Below are 11,440 nucleotides of genomic sequence, written 5' to 3'. Positions count from 1 at the left end.
GCCTTCAGTAATAGCAAAGAGACTGTAAGGAGATAGAGAAGCTGATAGCAAGACAGAGGAAACATGGCCATTTGATTTTATAGATTATAGAGCATGTAGGTGTTATCTATGAAGCTTGCTCTAAAGTGTGGAAAGCCATGCTGAGTGTGGACCCTAAACCACAACTCGTGTGGGAACAGGTAGAGCAGTACTTTGAGAGTCAAGGTCATCAGCTGTGTAGTGGACAAAGTTTTCATCATTTAATTAAAAAAGTTTTTTAATGTTTATTTATCCTTGAGAAGTGGGAAGGGGCAGAGAGAGAGAGAGGGAGATAGAGGATACGAAACAGGCTGGGCACTGACAGCAGCGAGCCCAGTGCGGGGCTCGAACCCATGAACCGTGAGATCATGACCTGAGCGAGCCAAAGGCAGACACTCAACTGACTGAGCCACCCAGATACCCCTTTCATAGTTTAATGTAATTGTGTTTGATCTTCTTGAAAAGAACTGGGAACCTGATTACCTAGTTAGCCAGAGTCAAGCCTGAGAAAAATCATACCAGAGTCTAAAAATTTGAGGTTTACCTGGAATATTCCCAGACAATTACTGCACATTACTGGGGCTGCACATTACTGGGAGTTCACATGGGAAAACTTAAGATTTTCCTGTGTTAAGAACCTTTGGGAGCAGACTTTTTCTAAAGAGGTAAATTTGGTCAGCAAATTGGGATCTGAGTGAGAATGAGAGATGAGTCTTAGTCTCGGCTACCTCACTGATTTTCCCATGTGTGAAATGAGGACTTTATCATCACCTTCTTTCTTAGGTCTTTGTTGTGTGAGGAAGGACATAGAAAAGGATCAACATGTGACCAGTGAATCAGTTACTAATTTGATTATATTATCATCAGTTAATATGTTCAGCTACATATGATAGAAGTTCCATCCACCCCAAGAAAAGACCCCAAATAAATTATTGACAAGATGAGAATTTGTTTTCTTGTTCAAAAGCATTCATCTGGGGCTGCCATAGAGGCTTCCTGGTGCAAGAAACCCAGACTTTTTATCTTATTCCTTTGTCATGTGGGTTCCATTTCCAAGGTCATTTCCTGATCTATTATAACTAACTGAAACTCCAACCATTGTGTCCACATTCCAGAAAGCAAGATGAAAAAAGGGGAAGAAGAAAGGCACATCTCCTCCCTTGAAGTACACTTTCTCAAGTTGACCCCACCATTTTCACTTGTATCCCATTGGCTAGAACTTAATCACTTGGTCTTTATTCCAAATGGTTTTGTGCCTAGCTAAGATTAGTAGTTCTATCACAGGAGAAGAAGAAAAGAATAGGGGATCACTAGTATTACCAATGGTTTCTACAACACTATCAGAAATGTCTTTTTTTTTTTTAATCACAAGTGTCAATTAGATGAGTTCTGGAAGTTCCTTTAGGACGGAGTATGTATATTTCTTTATATTAACTATTCCCTCAGTAAATATTCTCTCAGTCTTTACTGAGGCCTCTTATTTATTAGGTAGTATAGTAAGTTCTTTAAGGACTCTGAAGTTGGATAAGACATATTATCTGATCTCAAGGTGTTTATAGTTGATTCATTTATTCAATAGACGTTTGAGAAAAAGCTTCTGTGTACTAAGCATGTACTCAGCTCTGGAGATAGAAAGTAAAAAAAGAAGTATGGATCTAACCCAAAGAAAGAAGAATGGATGAAATAATAAGTATAATAAAAAACTTTTTAAAAATTGAGTACAAAAAAACATAATAGAAAAGATTAACAAAACCACAAGCTGATTCTTTGATATCGTTAGTAAAACAGCTATACCTCTGAAAACACTGATCAAAACAAAAGAGAGAAGACAAAATAAATAAAATGGAATGAAAAAAAGAAGTAACTATAAACAAAGCAGAGATGAGAATAATAATCATATTATGAATAGTACTAGATGTAATAATAGATGTAATGGATACATTTTTAGGAAATATAAAATTCCAAAATTAGTGTAAGAAAAAAATTTGAGAATAGAATTAGAGCAGTAAGTATTAAAGAAATTGGAATGGTAACCAAAGACCCCTTACCGCCGCCCCCCAAAATCCAAGCTCAGTTAGTTTTAAGGTTTCACTCTACTGCATTTATAAGGAACAGCATATTTCTACTTATATATATATACAATTCTAGAAACATATATATAATTCTAGAAATATATACAATTATATATATGCTAGAAAACATCATGAACATGTGACATTATCTATTTATGTAAATAAAAATTCCATGTGCATAAAGATATATATATACACACACTTTATAAGAATACATATAAACAAAAGAGCCTCATTAACTTCATTATAATGGTAGCCAATGATCAAGGTAACAAGATTGGGACAGGGGAACAAAGGGAATAAATGAATACAAGAATGAGTGAATGAATGGAGAGAGATCATGCAGGGATAAATGTGTCATGAACTAGGAGTGTGGCTGACTCAATTCTCTGACCTGCGGTCTAGTAGTATAGAAAAGAAGGGATCGAATTGCTGTCATTAGGGCTTACAATTTGGTAAAAGTAGATAGACCTATGTCATTTAAAAAGTGGAATAAAATGATTTAGGTATTTTGGAATAATTCTGGTCATGGTAGGGTGGGGACACAAATCATGGTATAGTGACCTCTCTGGATGAGCTTGTAGAGACCACACACCAGTAGAAGAGACCAATGTGGAATAAGGAATGTGATTCAAAGGGGGATAGAGAAAAAAAATAAAAGTGAGTACTAAAAATAAGTCCAATGGGAATGCAAAGGCAAGGAATGAAAACCCAGTCTAGGGCGTAGAAAATGGCCTCTTAATACCTCAGCTGAGCCCGCAGAACTGGGCAAATGACCCAGACAGCCAGCCCGCCAGGGCCGTGTCTAGGTGCAGAATTGGATGCTGATTTGGGTTCCAGACTATCCGCGGAGCCCATGTTAAAACTCTGCACAATCATGCACCGCACAGAGTGTGGCCTGTGAGCCAATCAAATGATTAGTAATAAAGCATAAACTTTTATCCTGTTTCTTCAACTAGGAGGTGAATTCCTTTAAACCACTTCCCAGTGCTGGTTGTTTGTTGTTGTTTTTTTTCCCATGACCATGGCATTTAGATTTTGCCTTCGAATTGCAGATATAATGAGATGATTTATCATGGAAAATTATTGCATGATCATCAAAAAGTAATGAAAACTGTCACAGCCTCTCTTCTTAATGGTATTTCTCACTGACCTCCTTCCCCCTACCCTGAAAATGAGCTCTAGGAGTCTCACATGGAGCCAACCCAGGGCTCTGACACTGTTTAATTCACTCAGGCAGTCAACCATAAACACAGTTTTCCGAAGTAAAGACAACTTCTGTAACTTTCTAATTAAAGCATAAAAGCCCGTAATTAAAGAGACATAAATCACCTTTACATCTTCGGAATCTTTTGCGGCGTTGCACGCATGTTTCCAGCTGTGTTCACTCGGACCTCAGAGGCAATCTGGTCCAGAGAGGGAGGGGACGGCGCTGCTTTCCGGTGGTCCTGGAGCAGTGGCTCGCCAGGACCAAACATTTAGTGGCAGTGCCCTGGTGGAGATGCTGGCACGGAGCCTGCACTTGATGGTGGGGACATGAGAGGACCTCAAACAGGAGTATTCAGTACTGTTTCTCCCTTAACTAAGTCCACTTTCAGTGTTTGGTGGGTCAGGATGGCAGCTGCCTCCAGAGAATAGAGGGACAAGTCAACACCATGAGGAGAAACAATCACATGGTTTGAGACTATAAAACATTCTATGAAACCATCAGCCTGGTTCCTCAAAAAGTCAGTGTCATGGCAGAAAGGAGTTGGAGGACTAGAGTGGATTAAAGGAGTTCAAACAGACGCCAAAACCAAATGCAGCATGTGAACTGTGATTGCATCCTGATTAGAAATAAACACCCAAACTATGAAAAACCTTCCTTCCTTGGGATGATGGATAAAACTGAGTGTAGACTTGACGTTAGATGATATTATGGAATTATTAATTAATTTTAGGTTGTGTGATCACGGTACTGCAGTTAAGTAAGCTAATGTTTTATTCTCAGGTATGCTGAAGGATCTAGAAGTGAAATTTCATGATGTCTACAAATGTGTTGGAATGGCAATTATTGGGCATAGGCGGAGGGCATCCATTGGTTCGTGTTAGTAGTTTTAAAACTGTTTATGCATGTATGAAACAATTTGTACAAAACTTGGGGAAAGAAAGAATGGAAGTTTCTTTTACTTGGTCTCTTAGAGACCTCCCCCCACACGTGGGTCATACATCTGACATGGGAGCAGAATCAGGTTGGACAAGTATAACTGGACAGGTCTTCCTCTCTGCTGTCTGGATGTTGCGAATGCGTTTCTTTACAGCTTTTAAAATAACATAGCCAAAACAAAAACGAAAGCAAACACATGAGCTTTGGGAAGGAAGTAGCTCTAGGAGGTAGGTAACAGAATCTTTCGACTGGCTGGATCCACTGGGGAACTCAAGGTGATGATGAAGGTCTGGAATGGGACTGAGTCTGCAGGACCCAAGCCCAGCAAAGATACAAGTATCTGAGTGGAAATGCCACTGGGCTAGACCAAGAAATCTGCAGACTTTCTAGCCACTGGTAAAGTGGTCTCATCCTCCTGGGGCTCAGTGGCTGATGAAGCATGGCAGATGTGTGTGGTATGGAGATGTGTATGGGGCCAGTTAAGGGACTGGCCTATCCTCATAGCTAGACAAGTAAATGTCCTTGGAATGTCCTTTTCAAAAGTCTCAAACATTCCTCTGTGAAAACTGAAAAGGGCTTTAATTTAGAGAGAGGTGGACCTTGGAGATCTCCTGGCCTCATGGTTTTCAATTTGTGCTGCCAAGAACTTCTAGGACTCCGGGGACTTTCCAATTTAAGTCAAGACTCAGTCTGAAAGTCACAAACCTGGTCCAGAGCACTTCAGAAGCAGAAGCGATGTGTCAGCTTCCTCTGAAGGTGCTAGAGGAAGGTCTGCTCCAGGCCTCTTTCTTAGCTTTGGTAGTTCCTTGACTTGTGGCAGCATGGCTCCGACTGTGGAGCATTTTCCCTGTGTGTGTGTGTCTATGCCCAAATTTCTCCTGTAAGGTCACCAGTCATTCTGGAAGAGGGAACCACCCTATTCCAGTGTAACTTCGCCTTAACGAATGACATCTGCAATGGCCCTCTTTCCAATTAAGTTTACATTCAGAGGTATTGGTGGTCAGAACTTTAACATGAATTTTAGAGGGGCACAACTCGACCCATTGCAGTGAGCTAGAGGCTCAATAGTCTTGCCTGGTGTGGGCACCCACATCTAGGTCTGGGACTCCTGATTCATTCCTCGAGAGCTCTTTTCATTATTGTAAGCCATCTCCTACGGGGTACCCAGACTAAACAAGGCATCCCCAGCATGCTTTGCTTAGCCCTATTGTGTGAGTCATTTGCCACTTTTGGGGTGCCCATCATTCAACCTCTTTGTATTAGCACCTGATCTTCCTCGTGGGAAGTTTCCTACAGTGTGACACTTTCTGGACAGAGAGTGCTTGTTTCTCACTCCCAGAACTGAAAGGGCAGAGCCTCTTCCTATCTGCAGTGAGCCCGGATGGATGCACGCCTTGGGTTCAATCTGTCAGTCCCATTCTCCTGGGCCTCATCCCTGGCATGAGCGATACCATGAGGTGGGGGCAACACCCAGACTACCCTGTTCCAGTAGAGTGGCCTTACTGGGCTTCCTCCTGGTCATCTCCAGAACACCCTGGCATCCCATTCCTGTGAGTCCCTGATGCTTTTCTAGGAAGTCCCATTTTCGTTTAAGAGAGGCAGAATCCATGTCTGTTATGTACAGACATAAGCTGACCAATACACGTGTCGTCACCGGTTACCTGGAGAGGTGTGACTAAATTCATTTTATTTAAAAAAAATTTTTTTTTAACGTTTATTTATTTTTGAGACAGAGAGAGACAGAGCATGAATGGGGGAGGGTCAGAGAGAGAGGGAGACACAGAATCTGAAACAGGCTCCAGGCTCTGAGCCATCAGCACAGAGCCCGACGCGGGGCTTGAACTCACGAACCACGGGATCATGACCTGAGCCGAAGTCGGACACAACCGACTGAGCCACCCAGGCGCCCCAATTCATTTTAATTTAAAATGAATCGAAGCACATCCTGAGACCCAGAAGATGACAAAGTATCATTATGTGGATTTGGTTTGGGATCCAGGTCTGAGCTAGGACCTCCGGCATGTGCTCCGTGGGCCTCACTAACCCAACCTGGGTGGAGCCGGGGTGAGCAGGGCAAGGAGGCGACCGCCAGCCAGCCGCCACATGCTAATCCATATTCCATGACAGCCCGCGTTGCGTGTCAAGTGTGTGGAAAACAGCTTCGCCAGTAGCAGATCACAGGGCCTGACGATTTTATCTTGTTAAAATCGAGCCTACACAAAATAGATAAGCGCTCTATCATCTTCCGGAATTAATCCACATACAGTTTATCTTCTGAGAGGTTTGCCATGGTGGCCGCGGTGCCACTGTAAACATAGGTTGGGTGGGTCACTTATTTATTTAATTTGCTTTCAGATGTGTGTGTGCGGGACCTCCCTACACCAAATCGTTTGGGATAATAGCGGCATAAAAGCGAGTGAAATAATATACATGGTAAACCAAGATCTAAAGTTTTTGTGTTTTTTTTTTCTTTTTTCCTGAAGGAAAAAAAAAAAGGACATGTATGGCATATATTTATATTTTTTTATTAAATGCCTTAGCCTTGCTTTGGTATTTATCTTCCTGTGGCAGCCCCTGATCCGGTCACAATGTGTAATTCCATTAGCATTATCTCTCAATTCACTGGAGGGGGCTTCAGCCCGGACAAGAGCGGCAGAAAAGGCCGCACTGTTCAGGAGGCTTCTTTCTTGTTTCTTCAGCAAGTTTATGCCTTTATCGGCAGCTCGTTTAAAGGGAACTAAAGGGGAGCCGGTCAAATCATTAAGTGAGAATTTAACACGGGTTTTTAAAGGCAAACGCAGAAGCTTTTTGAGGGGTGAAAAATGGTGAAAGTAAATAAATGAACGATGCCCGCACTGCTAGCGTAGCTGTTGGCAAAGGATACTATTGAAAGGCCTTGTATTTGTAAAGAAGGTTTTATCTTTGTACGTTTAATGAGAAAAGTGATTTTGATCAGATGTCAGGGCTCCTGGGTGTATTCCAGCTGAGCCACTGAGTGACTCTGTGACTGTGTCCCCACTTGCGCCCCACTCCCATCTTTGTCTCTTGCCCACCACAGAGGGAAAGCTGGGAAGAAGAAAGAGATGATCTTCTTCCCAAAGCTCCTCGAGCACCTGTAGAGAAGGATGAAGGCAGATGGGAAGGAGATACGGGTACTTCTTGTTTGTCCGTGTGAACGGCAGGTGGGGTTCACAGGGAGAAATGAATTGCACAGAAAATCCCCACACCCCATTGGTGTTTTAACCCTCCCCTCTCAGGGGGACCTTTCACTTCGTGTGCCAGCCATGTCCCCTCCCTGGCTTTGCTTCCCTTCTCCCCCGTGTTCACCGTTCACAGAAGTGCCCACCAGCTCTATTCAAAAGATAGACAGCAGGTGGAAAGAGAAGAAGATGCCAGGGGTTGGGGAAGCTGCATAATAGCGACTCCTGGGAGCTGCTTGTACAGCATGGTGCTTGTAATCCTGTTTTCTGGGAGAGGGATTTGAGGTGCCAAAAAAGCACATGGTGTGCGGCATTTTGACAGTGGAGTTGGGAGCCCCTGGGACAGATGCCTGTCCTTGCCATTAAAAATTGCAAACCTAAAACATCTGAAAGGCAGCCCAGGAGTGAGCCTTTTTCGAGGGTTCAAAGTACATCCAATCTTGTGCTAAGGGCTTCATATACATTATGTTCTTTAAAAAGTGTTTCCAAGCTGTTTTTTTTTTCCTTAAAAATTGGAACCCTTATCTGTAAATGTTTTGAGCAATCCCAATATCTGTACATTTATTTATTTATTTATAAGTTATATATATATATATATATATACACACACACATATATATACGCACATATATATACACACATATATGCAATTGTTGTGATGTATTATGCATATTATGATACATGAACAACTGTGTGTATTTTTGAAGAATGAGAAAAAAGAAATAGAAATAAAAGTTACAATGCTTTCTCCTTGAATCTCCACAGAGTCTTGGGGATACGCTGGGTACTCGCACCCACTCTGACAATTTCTGCTCCTCACAGCCTGCCTGACACGTAGGTGTTGTCACTTCTGTTTTATAGATGAAGAAACCGCGGCTGAGACTGTTTTAGTAATTTGCTCAGGGCTGGGATTGTAACTCATGTCTTCTGATTCCAGATGCAAGATCTTTCCATGACACCGCATCCCTCCCTTCTCTCCTCCTGTCTTCTTGTGGGCCCTAATGAATAGCCCTGCATTCCTATCACCCACTATTCCCTCCTTTTTCTGTTCCAAGGCTCTCCATGTTGATTGAATCTGCAGGGGATGACTCTGAATCTTGACCAGTCCAAATCAGTGCCAGTGATCCCATTCCCCTTTGCCAGACACTCATTTTCCCAGCTTCCCTTGCAGCTTGGAGTGGCCATGTGACCCAGTTCTGGCCAATCAGACATGCGCAAGTGTTCTGAGAGATTTCACCTGCTGTTAAAAGGGAGAGCCACTATAGAAGAGCGCCCTCCACCCCCCAGCACTTCTTTTCTTCTCTTGGGTCTTAAATATGATTACGTGAAGGGATGCTTGGAGCTGATTTGGGCCATGGGGAAATGAGTCTCAGGACAAAAAGCCAGCTTGCTAAGGATGAGACACAGACAAGACAGAAAGAGACTGGCTCCCTGATAACCTCACTGAGTCCCTGCACTATACCAGGAACCACTTACCTCCAGGCTGCTCATGTGAGATATTAAATGTCTTCACTGCTTAAACAGCTAGATGGACATTTTGTTACTTGCAGACAAAGCCTTGATAACCGATGTAGTCTCTGTTCCACAGTTTTGGTTAGCATTTTCCATCCTCAATTCGCCATTTTGTCAGTTCCTTCTGCTCCTCGGTCTACATGTTAACCTTTATGGAACCAGGCTTGATTCATATGGTCCAAGAAGTCACATGACCTAAAGATCTTCAAAGACTAAGCACTATTTTCCTGACTCTTCACTGTTTTGTTTTTCCAATTGTATTACTATGTGTGTGTTTGTGTGTTTATAATGGCTTATTCTAGTTCTTTGCCTGGGACAGTTCTGCCCACATTGGCCCTTTCATGGGTCCCAGAGCTTGCCTTCTTTGGAAGTATTATTCTTTTGCTATGACCCACTCCAGGGCCCTTGTACTGGCTGCTTCCACTCCCCACATCTTCACTTACTTGGTTTCTTCTTGTCCTTCCATCCTCAGCTCAGATATTAACACCTCAGAGAAGTCTTTCCTAACCTGTGTGCCTTCACCCCTTACAATACTATGTTCCTTAATCTTCTTCATAAAACTAACCACTACCTTAGATTATCTTGTTCATTCATTCAACTGGTTCATTCTTGCCTCCGTCCTCAGTGCATACTGCCCAAGAGCAGAGACCTCATCTGTGTGGAGTTCCGCTTTATCCCTAGATCCTAGAAGTTGGCACATAGTAGGAGATCAGAATATATTCGTATAACAAATGAATAAAAGAAAGTATGAATGGGAAGCTCCTTTTTATCTATTAGGTTGGATGCTGCTTAATTCATGAATCGCTGAAGAAAGCCAGTAAGATCTTTAAAATTAAAAAAAAGAAAAAAGGAAAGAATGAATGGGTATGAGGTACCTGCTCATCCCAATTCTTAGTTTTGTTCCCCAGGGGAATATTTCAGTATTTATGAAACAGGGGTATTTGAAGCGATCAGCCACTCTATGCAAGTGCTATATAAATACTGTACCGTCATGAACTTTCTACAGCTTAAAATCCTAACTTAGAAGACCATATATTAGTGTTGTTATTATTTCCCATTTCCCTTATTTTAAAAATGTTGAACCAGCAGAGACACTTCCAATAAAAGAAGGAATAGTTGTAATTATAATGTGGTGCTATGATCAGAATTAAGAATAATTGCTTTCTGAATTGAGTGACACTCTCTCCCTTACAATTCCACACTACCTGGTGAACACTTTTATCTTAGCATTAATAACATATTAGTGCACTTATTTGTTGATGGTGTTGTTCTCCATTCACCCGAAAACCCCTAAGGGTAGGGACTGTGCCTGAAACAGCTTTGATCCGCAGCGCAGTGACATATGGTAGGCATAAATGCTTTTTGAATGGATAATTTTAAACATGATATGAGTTACACAAAGTATCCCCTTGGCACATTTCACTCTCCAATTACAGTGAAATTAAAAAAAAAAAAAAAACCTTTATAGTTCCACAAAAATCTGTAATATCTGTTTTGATCTTTGGAAGATATCCTTATCATTGTTACCATTGTCATTTCACCCTTTTTCTCTTAAGATGTATTCTCTCTTTCTGTAGTATTTATGCCTGAATAAGCGTGAAGAGTCAGGAAGGGACGTTATGACCACACCCAAAAGGTGTTGATGAAATCACTGGAGGGAAAAAGATAGGATGCTTTCATTTTCTTTGCAGAAGAAAATGATGTGAGTATCAATGATACTGATCATAATATGGGAGGAAGCATATTAGGAAAGGCAAAGAGACATTTAGGCTGGAAGTTTGGAAGTCCTGCAGAAGGAGCAAACACATTCCTTCACAGAGAGGTGCATTTGATGATGGAATAATTTCCCCCGAGAGAGAGAAGAATGCCGTTGTTCAGGTCATTTAAGACAAACAAGAGGATAAAAGAACAGTCATTATTTATAGTTTGTCCAGTGTCCACAGTATAGGTGGATGTAGGACAAAAGCCTGTTTGGCCCCCAGGTGTGCAGTCTATGGGACAAGATGCCATGAATTGACATGGAGCCTGTTACCTGCAGTATCTCTGAGACACAGGGACCCCTGGCCTGGTTTTTAGGCCTGTAATGGCTGTAGGAAGTTCTTGAGGCTAAGAGGTAGGGATAGAACAAAGGACAGAACCCCCCTCAGAGAAGTAGAGGCTGCCTAGTTGAGGAAGGACGAAAGCAATCTGAGCACACAAAAGGAATGACTGAGGAGACTCAGGGGAGTAAGGATTCGGGGGAAAAAGAGAAAGGGAAAGAATGAAAATTCAGAAAGGTCAATCATATGAGCCTCCACTGGACAGATGATATGGTTCCATATAGGCCCGCACTGGGCAAAGGACAGTATATCTGGTGAATGGGGTACGCAGTACAGAGCAGGGAAGAGACAGTGTTTAATGTAGCTCTGCGTCTGCTCATTCCCTTCATCCCACTCACTGACTTGACCATATTTCTGACTTCATCCTTGACTTCTCTCCCTGGTGTTGGTCTT

Source organism: Leopardus geoffroyi, chromosome A2 (assembly GCF_018350155.1).
Source record: "Leopardus geoffroyi isolate Oge1 chromosome A2, O.geoffroyi_Oge1_pat1.0, whole genome shotgun sequence".
NCBI lineage: Eukaryota > Metazoa > Chordata > Mammalia > Carnivora > Felidae > Leopardus > Leopardus geoffroyi.
Note: the sequence above shows the minus strand (reverse complement) of the source record.